The sequence below is a fragment of the Eurytemora carolleeae genome, unplaced genomic scaffold (genome assembly GCF_000591075.1).
Source record: "Eurytemora carolleeae unplaced genomic scaffold, Eaff_2.0 scaffold750, whole genome shotgun sequence".
NCBI classification, from domain to species: Eukaryota; Metazoa; Arthropoda; class Copepoda; order Calanoida; family Temoridae; genus Eurytemora; species Eurytemora carolleeae.
The window spans coordinates 145616-155266 of record NW_019396639.1 but is presented as its reverse complement, the minus strand read 5'-3'; positions in this window follow the sequence as shown (position 1 = coordinate 155266).

Sequence of the window (9651 nt, the reverse complement as noted above, 5' to 3'; positions counted from 1 at the left end):
TTTTTTTAAATTGGGGGCAATGGTGGAAAATGTTTATTTAGGGCATTCATGTTTGCAATTTTGTCCAAATTTAGATTGGTGGCAAATTCTTTTAATTGGGGACATTTTTATCTCTTATATCTGTGTATTTTTTGTCAAATCTTAGGTTGCTTGGGAGTAAATTTGTTCATAACTTTCAAACTAATAAACATGGATATATTTTTTTTCTCACTAAAATGCCGTTTTAACCTTTATAATTAGACATAATATTAAAAAATGTTCTTGGTCCCATTTCCCAAGAAAATAATTGCGTTTGCACCTGTGTCCTGTAACAATCTAGGTCCTGATCAATATCCTAATACTTGACTCAAACTCTAACTGTAAGCCTTCCCAACCTAATCTCTAGCCAAAACCCTGGCTCTATACGTCCCTCTAAAACAACGGTTGATACTATACTAACTTATTGATACAGGTAAATATAGATTGACCGGACTGGCCGGTCTGGGTCAAATAGAACATAGATATTAGATCAGCAAACATAGATAATAAAGATAGTAAACTAGATAAAAAAACATATATAATAAGGATAGTAAAATAAGCTTCATCCTCTGAACTTATTACAAATCACGGGGAACAGGGTGATGAGAGCCATAGTTTGCTTACACACTTCATGTCCTGTACTCCTGACGCTCTAACTGTGTAGGATCAGGCCTGGGTTTCATTCTGATCTTTCCCCTGGCCCAGTTCAACGGCACGAGTGAGATCAACGAGTTGAGAGTTGCCATCGCACCATATAATACTGTGCTGACCACAACGGAAATAGCTACCTCACTGTCCTTTAGCATCAACAGGGTGTTGAGGAACGTCTTCAATTAATCGAGTTCTTTTATAAAGGAAACCAACTAGACTCGTAGGGGGCAACTGATGATATTCCTTGCAGTCCATGATCTTAGAAACATAACAGTGTTATCTAGAAATCTTTGAAATCGAACTTGTGAACAAAATTTTCTGAACGAACATTGTTTTCAAACGAACTTAATTTTTAACTGAACGAATGATTTATTGAAGGAAAAATTTATTTAAACGATCGTTCACAAAATAAATGAAAAATGAACGATACTTCTGAACCCGGACGAATCTTTACTGAACGACTGATAAAAACGAATGAAATGGGTCATTAACGAATGGGCCATCTTTACTTTTGTCTGCTAAAAGCTAAAAACATAGTTTTTATCCGCTTAAGTAAAAGGGACCGTTCACTTATTTGGGTAATTTCATGGTAAACTAGTTAGCCTATTAGCTATTCATTGGTATTTGTATTACTTTTCGAAGATATCATTACCGGAGAAAAAGCCGATTTATCCAGAATGGTATAGCTTATACCTTTGCATAGACACTGATTAAACGTTTTTTCAGTAACAACAGCCCAATAAAATCTAAAATTATCATGTTTCAATGACATCTTGTGTCAGCCATTATATAATAAAATATAAACGAATTTGATTTTAGAATTAGCAAGAAATTAACGTTTTTCGTGTTCAAACATGATTTAACAAATTAACATGTATATACAAAGACGATTTTTTCTCTCAGACAAACCGGTTCCTAGATTCCAACTCTTCAATAATTGACGGGGATTCCTGGGAAGTAGAGAAAACGCATCAAACTGTCAAATGTTTAAAATAAGATATATTTTGAAAATAGACAATTTTAAAATAATTTTAAAAATAATTGAAGATATTTACAATTAACTATAAGATACAGGGTGTTCGACGAAACATGGCAGTTGGTGAATAGTTTTGAATGTCTTCTTCCATATACTGTATTAAATAATAAAAACTTTTTTCGTTGAAAAAATCTTATAATCAAATATATTTTTATTTGACATCAATTTTATTATAATATGACTTAAAATTCCATGTCATATTTTTTTCTGTTCGGTATAAGAAAATTTCGCAAATTATGGAAGAAGACATTTAAACTATTCACCAAGTGTCATGTTTCTTGGGACACCCTGTTCTACAATTCAATTTAATATTTGAAAATTTTTAAAAATCCAAGACTTTGACAAAAAGCATCAAATAGTGTCTATTCAAAGGTGTCATACCTTTGCGCAGAATGCTGAATGATATTTTGTCTTTTACTCAGGCCACCCGCCACAGTTGTCTTTGAAAATTAAGACTAACACCAATGAATAGCTAAAAGGCTATTTAAATTACCTTTAAGTTACCCTAATACGTGAACGGTCCCTTTAAAAATCAGAATTGTTGAAACATTACAATTAACTGATCCAATAAACAATTTCCATAAACCAGATGATTTACTTTCAGAAGCAACAACTTATGCACGAAAAATGACATGCCACTGGTTTTTTAAAGAATATTTTTTTCGGATTGAAGTATTTGAGACCAATAATAAAAAAACGGATTTATTTTGACAAAAATGTACACTATAAAATACAGCCATTTTGGAAAGCCATTAAAATGGATAAATTATTAAATAAATATTCAAGATTTTTTTAATCAATTGTTTTACTATTTCCAACCACAAGAAAAGAAGATCTTAGAAAAGACTTTTAATGCATCAAAAATGGGTTTAAACATAAAGTTAAATTTTCTGAAATTTTCATCTTTCCCGGCTCTCAATTTCAAATATCTCACATCAAATAATACGTTTCCTGACAAAAAATATACTTTTAAAAAATTTAGAATTTGTCATATTTTTGATATTTTGTTTAATCTGTTCATAAAAAATGTGAGGAAAAACCCCCTCTTTAGAATTCAATGTAACCAGTACATATCACCTAAATTTAAGTATTTGTAATTCATGTTTATTTATTTATCTATGGTAATTCATGAAAAAGGCAAAAGCTCAAAAAGCGTCCTTGCACTCTTTTGGTAACACCCTGTATAGTTTATACACAATTATTTTCTATGGTTTGCTAATGATTATCATATTTTTAGGTGGATTATTGAACGAGGTCTGGGGTTTTGGAAATCCATAAACCGCTAAACAAACAATATTATTGGAGAAAATAAACATTATTATTGGAGAAAAACTAAAATTGTAAAACACTTAATACTGTATTCTGCTTGATAAAATAATCTTTTAAATATAAATATACAAAACAAATCACATAAATTTATTAAAATCTTTAGACAAAAAAATTTGATGAATATTGTCTGAACATCAAGTTTTAGGTTTGCTAAAGTTGCATGTGCTAAGCTGAAAAGTTTAGAATGGTGGATATCAAGATCAATGCTTGATCCTCTCTTTTGGCTAATATCAAGACTAATTTAATCTTAAGATTAATTTTTAGTAATTAGAGATGCGCTCTTTAATTTTTGAAAAACTGGTTTTCAATTTTTCCGTATTTCTGGTGTTGATGGTGTCATATTAATTGAAATAATGATCGATTGAACGAACGTAAATTAATGTTTATTAAGACTAACGTTCAAATTGGCTATAGTCCTCAAATGTGAAAATATATGTTTTTAATAGGTTGATATTAACATGATTAGATTTATATTTGTTTAAATGCTTTAAAAGCCGGCTTGTGAACAGCTGACTTCAATTTCGCGAAATTACGGCGTAATTTAGCTTGATTTCTACTAGGTAATTTTGCGAAATTTTGTAATAATTATGCATAATTAGCAAAACATCTACAACGACAAAAATGTAACAAAAATTCTGCAGTAAACTAATAAGTTGTTAAGGAACAGGTTGAGAAAATAAAATAAACTCTTATCAGCGAAATTAAGTAATCTTATTTAGTTATTGGTTTTTGTGATGTCTCATTGTTCTTTAACATTTTCTGTAGTTTCCTGAAATTTTTATCGAAAAGACAACATTTGAAGAATTTGAAAAAATCTGCGAACAAATTTACAAAGAAAAAGAAATTTAACAAAATGATGAAAAGGAAATAATTGATTCTAACATTGATTTATTGACGAATAATGTTCCTAAATTCTAATTAGTTTACTGTCGAATTTTTGTTACATTTTTTGTCCTCATTAATTAATAATTTTTTAAATAACGATTCCCAAAACGTAACCACCCATATGGATGTTTTTGAATTTGAACGTCGACTTTGCGCTAAAACTCAGTAATTATACATTATTAAAACGTTTCAAATGTCACAAATGAATCCTAAAAAATTTATCCACAATACTACATTCTCAAATCAACTAAAGTTTACCCCAGATATTTTGAGGCATCGAAAGAATTTATCAAATGTCGTCCTGACAAATTTTCAATTCGTTTTTCCCTATTTTAAGTATATCTCAGTAATTGCAAAAATATATAGATAACCATAAATACGCGGGAACAATTTTTAAGAGCTCCATATAATCATTTAATAAAAAAAACAAATATTTGCAGCATTATTAGAAACTTGAGAATACGTGATTTCAAAAATTCATCCGATGATGTCTCTTTGTTTTTTTTAATGAACTGTACCATACATTACAGGTCTCTCTCTTCAAGGGGGTTCAGGGTAATTTTCGCAAAAATTTGTTAATTTAGGAAAATGAATTGAATTTAGCGGCACTGCGCTCACACCTTTTTTTCGTCCACTACACACTTTCAGAATAATTAGCTTAAAAAATATATAAGACATTATGAAATGACTAGGAGAAATATGAAAATTAATAATGTTTTAACAGGAATCATTTTGATATGTGTAGAGTAGAGTATAAAGTAGAGTGAAGACGACAAAAACATTGAAATTTAGTGATATTTACCATATTTCTCGGTCAATAAAAATTTAAAAAGTGTAATATATAATTGCTTTACTACGCTTGAAATATATGTTGTTTTCTTGCTGAAAATAACTTTTAGTATTCAGAATGATTGTTAGATTATCAAAAAATATGTTTTCTTAATTTAATTCCGAAAATATAGCATTTAGGCCTTAATTTGCTCTGTTCATTAGAATGTAAAACTACTAAAAAACAGTTTTCCCAATAGTGACATTGTTATAGACTAAGCATGCTTTAAGGGATTTGAAAATATAAATTTCAATGATCTTTGTTTCACCTACTGCACTCATATCAGATGTTCTTTTTTAAAAGATTATACAGGATAAAATATTCAAGACTATTATTAGTGTCATGATGTGGCTCAAAATTCTAATTCAAATAAGATGATTTAAAGAAAACTATAAAAGGACCAAAAATGCCGGACGAAAAAAGGTGTCGTCGGAAGAAAAATGGACATTCGCCCCCCCTGACAGATTCAGGGAGGGGTGTAACCCCCCTGAATTTGGAATTTTTAGATCCTATTTTCAGAATAGCTTTTCAATAGCATGCTTAAGGGAAAGAAACCCTAGTGCAAAACAGGAAAAATATCTGTCTTAATAAACTACAATGTGTGAAAAGTTAAAAATCTAGTTTTTTAGTCTTTAGTCATTAATTTTGACTCTTTTTGAGTCTTTTATGTCAAAAAAATGTTTCGCCTGCGTCGCGATTCTTTATTCCTAATCATGAATTTGTTGGTTCCTAAAAATCTTGCCCCCCCCCCTCATTTAAATCCTGTATCCGCCCCTGTAAAAAGATCTCTGATTTTTGTTGAAAAGTTCGTGGATTTTTTTGGAATAGTTTTAAAATTAAGTAGGAAACTGAATCTGATATCCTTACACTACACTTTCAGTAGAAGTAAATATTTTCATTTACTGTTTTATCGCCGATATAAGGATTTATCTCTTATTGGAAAATGAGATAGATAGGAAGATAGATGTTACCGCCATGCAATTTCTATTGGTTCAGAAGAGACACCAAACACATGACTGAACCCTGATTGGATCAGACGCTAATGGACTCTACAGTCCACATACTAGAGTGCTTAAGTATCATGTAATAATTTTTGGACCGAAACATTGTTTACATTTATGTAAGAATTTGAGATTTTAACAGATATTTCGAATAATGGAGCTTGTTGCCTTGGCCTTGACTTAAAATATACTGTTTAAACTTTCACTGTATAGAATTTTGAGTTTTGGGACTCAGCGTATTATTAAACAGAAACAATGGAGAGGATATTATTATACAGGGTGTCCCAATAAACATGGGAATTCAGTGACTTCTTTTATATCGTCTTCGTTTCATGGGGCATTTTTTCATAAACACAATTATTGGAGTTTTCCAGTTTATACATCTAAAATCAAAAACACCTGGTCTTGAGATTTTCAAAATGTGGTCTGCCATTTTTGTAAGGTTTATAGGTATATATAGGTATATATAGGTATATATAGGTATATATAGGTATATATAGGTATATAAAGGTATATATAGACAACTTTATGAAAAGCTCGTAAACGTGTTTTTTACTACCTGTGCCATGCATTAAATGTCGGAAATCAAAAACTCCTTTCAAGTTGTCTCTTAATTCCAATGTTTCTTGGGACAGCATAGTCGCTGGATACAAACCCACGTTGTGCACATTTATCATGAATTATGTAAAAATTGCAGTTCAGCAGAAATAATGCACAGCTTCTGTTTTTTGCTAACTTTGAAGAGGATTGTTCGAACATAAAGAGACAGGGAAGAAATTATCATTGGAGTACTAACGGAGTCCCTCAATCTCATTGGAGACACCCATGAAAATATTGGAGTCTCCCAGTGAAAATCTGTGGGTTTCCAATGAAAATCTGACCCAAGGAAAAGGGTCGCCAAGAAAACAAAGCTTGGGATCTCTGATGAAAATTTGGGATCTCTAATGAAAATTTGGGATCTCTAATGAAAATTTGGGATCTCTGATGAAAATTTGGGATCTCTGATTAAAACATTGTGTTCTCCGATGAAAAGAGTGGGGGTCTACTCTCCGATAGTACTCCAATGATGATGATTACTTTCCGGACAGAAGAAAAGATGGAATATATAATGATTCCTATTCCGGTAACCGCCAAAAAAGTCCTTGGAAAAAAAGTTTCCGGAAAAAAGTCCTAAAATTTCACACTAAAAAAGTCATTTGGAAAAAAAGTCCTTTTATTAAAAAGTCTCCGGAAATAAAGACTTACCAATTCGAGACTTTATTTTCTAAGACTTTTTTTCTGGCTCCAGTATGATTTTATACAAAAAAAGTCCTCTAACAAGTGAAAATGCATGATTCACAATTCTAGGTTTTTCTTTTCCTCGGATTTATTTTCTTCAGGACTTTCTTTCCTGGGATCTTATTTCCTGAGATTTTATTGGCAGCCCCCATACTATTTTAGGAAAAAAGTCCCAGGAGTCCAAAACACAGGACTTTTTTCCAAAGTTTTTAATTCCAGGTTTTTTTTCCAGAAACTTTTTTTCCCGGGATTTTCTTAAATAAATTCCCTATTCCTGCTGGCAATGACTTAATAATTTTAATTCCGACAGAAAAATGTAAATAAATATACACATTGATATTAATGTAAAGGAGGTGGTAGCTGTTTATTTGACATTTGTATTATGTTTGTACTTCACAGAAAAATAGAAAAGAGGAAGACGCATTGAGACTACCCGGCCCAGCAAGAAAAAATACCAAGAAAGGAAGACAAGAAAGGTGCACCGTTTATCATGTCAAGGAGTTTGAAAACAGAACTCAGAATCTCCAAAAACAGAGGTGACCGAACGGAGTGATTTGATGTGCACCTCCTTTAGAGTGTTTGAGGTGCACCTCTTTTAGAGTGTTTGAGGTGCACCTCCTTTAGAGTGTTTGAGGTGCACCTCCTTTAGAGTGTTAGAGTGTTTGAGGTGCACCTCTTTTAGAGTGTTTGAGGTGCACCTCCTTTAGAGTGTTTGAGGTGCACCTCCTTTAGAGTGTTTGAGGTGCACCGCTTTTAGAGTTCTTGAGGTACACCTCGTTTAGAGGGTTTAAGGTGCACTTGTTGTGCACTCCTCTTTTGGAGAACCGTTACTACACAGATCTTATAGAGGACCTTTGTTACACCTTTTTTGGAGCCTGTTGAGAGGACAGTTTATTAAAAAGTTAGGATCAAATTTAAGATGAAATAAGGTCTTTTTTCACAGTATAAACAGCTGGCTTTTCCCACTCTTTTTATCCTATGTCATGTTGCTCCCCCCAGTTGCACATCTCTCTATCTAAAAATCCTATTTGGCGGAGCAATTAATGCAGAAATAACAAGGATAGAAAAGTGAAAGAGAGTTTCTGAAAATTTAGGTTAACCCATTCGTGACGAGACCATTAACTATTAGAGAAATTGTTTTAGAAGGATCTTCTTCATTGTACACATGAAAAAACAATATTCAATTAAATTTTAAACATGAAAATCTAAAAAAAACTTTGGTAATTCATAGTTATCTAATTATCTTCAAAACTTTACTTTTCATGTTTTAGTTATTTAGATCTTTAAAAAAAGTTTCCAAACATGTCTTTAAATTATTTCTAGCAAAAAATTGACAATTTTTATAGATTCAACACTAAATTGCAGGGTGTTCTTTTGGTTTTCTTCCGAATTCAAAATCTTGTTTTGGGGGTTTTTTAAATTTGAAAATAAGAAAAAAATCCCAATTTTAAAGTTACGTCAATAAAATATGTTTTGAGAATAGGGAATCCTAAGGAAAGCGCAGGAAAAGATAGGCAGACATTTAGTTTAAGATTAAAGGCACTTAAACCTACAAAATACAGTTTTAGTAATATTGAAATTGATTAGCATCAAATTGTTTAATGCTATTAAAGGATTAAGTAGCTTACTAGTTGGTGGTGTCTGGGGTAATCAAGGAGTGATTTGAGATCAGAGGAATTGTTGATCGAGAATTGCTAGAGATTGCAGAATTTTGTCACGGATTGTAGGATTTAAGTATTCACTAATTTAAACATTTTACTATTCACATGTTTTCTTTGTCAGGGATGGAGGTATGCCAGAATATATTCTCTGCTTTTAAACTGACCCAAAAAAGGGGAAGGATAGGAAGACGACATTACCCTGGATAAAGTGGATGGTAGATTTAAGACACACATGTGTCTAAACTTATATAACTGCATGGTTGGGCACAAGCTTAAAATGGTTCTGCTTGTAAAAACTATGCATTTCCATCTAGACAATGGTGACATTGTTATATAAGGTTTCCATTCAGAACACCTCATGGTTTCTCCACGTGTTGTGACACTGGTCACATAGAACATCATGTGCAGAGCTGAATGTAATGGTGGCCCACATTATTCTTCAATTCCCAGCTTCCTCACGTTGATGTTCCACGTGATGCAACTACGCTTTGGAATTTAGGTTGGTTGTCTGCTTTTAGTTACTCAATATTTTCAAAGGTAAATGTTGATTAATATCACGTAGAATATTATTTTATAATTGGGAAATTTTTAACGACAAGGATTCAATCTTTCATTAACGAACGGCAAGTTTTTAAAAATTAATGGAAGAGTCCTTTTAACAAAATGCAAAAACTATTATTTTGAAATCGTTAACGAACAGAAATAGCCCTTATTAAAAAATTACAGTTAAAAGAAAATAGCAAACAGATATGTTTCAAAATAACGGTGACTTTCGATTTTTTAGTTAAAATTGAATGCAACTTAAAAATTTCAAGTTTTTGGATGATTTTGAAGCTTGTGTTAAAATTTATCAATTGTGTTTGTGTTCCTAATTAAGATAATTAACGAGCAGAAAATACCGTTAATGAAGAGAACGTTCCTTTCTAAGTTACTTGAAAAGTTATTTAAACAATTTTAACCGTT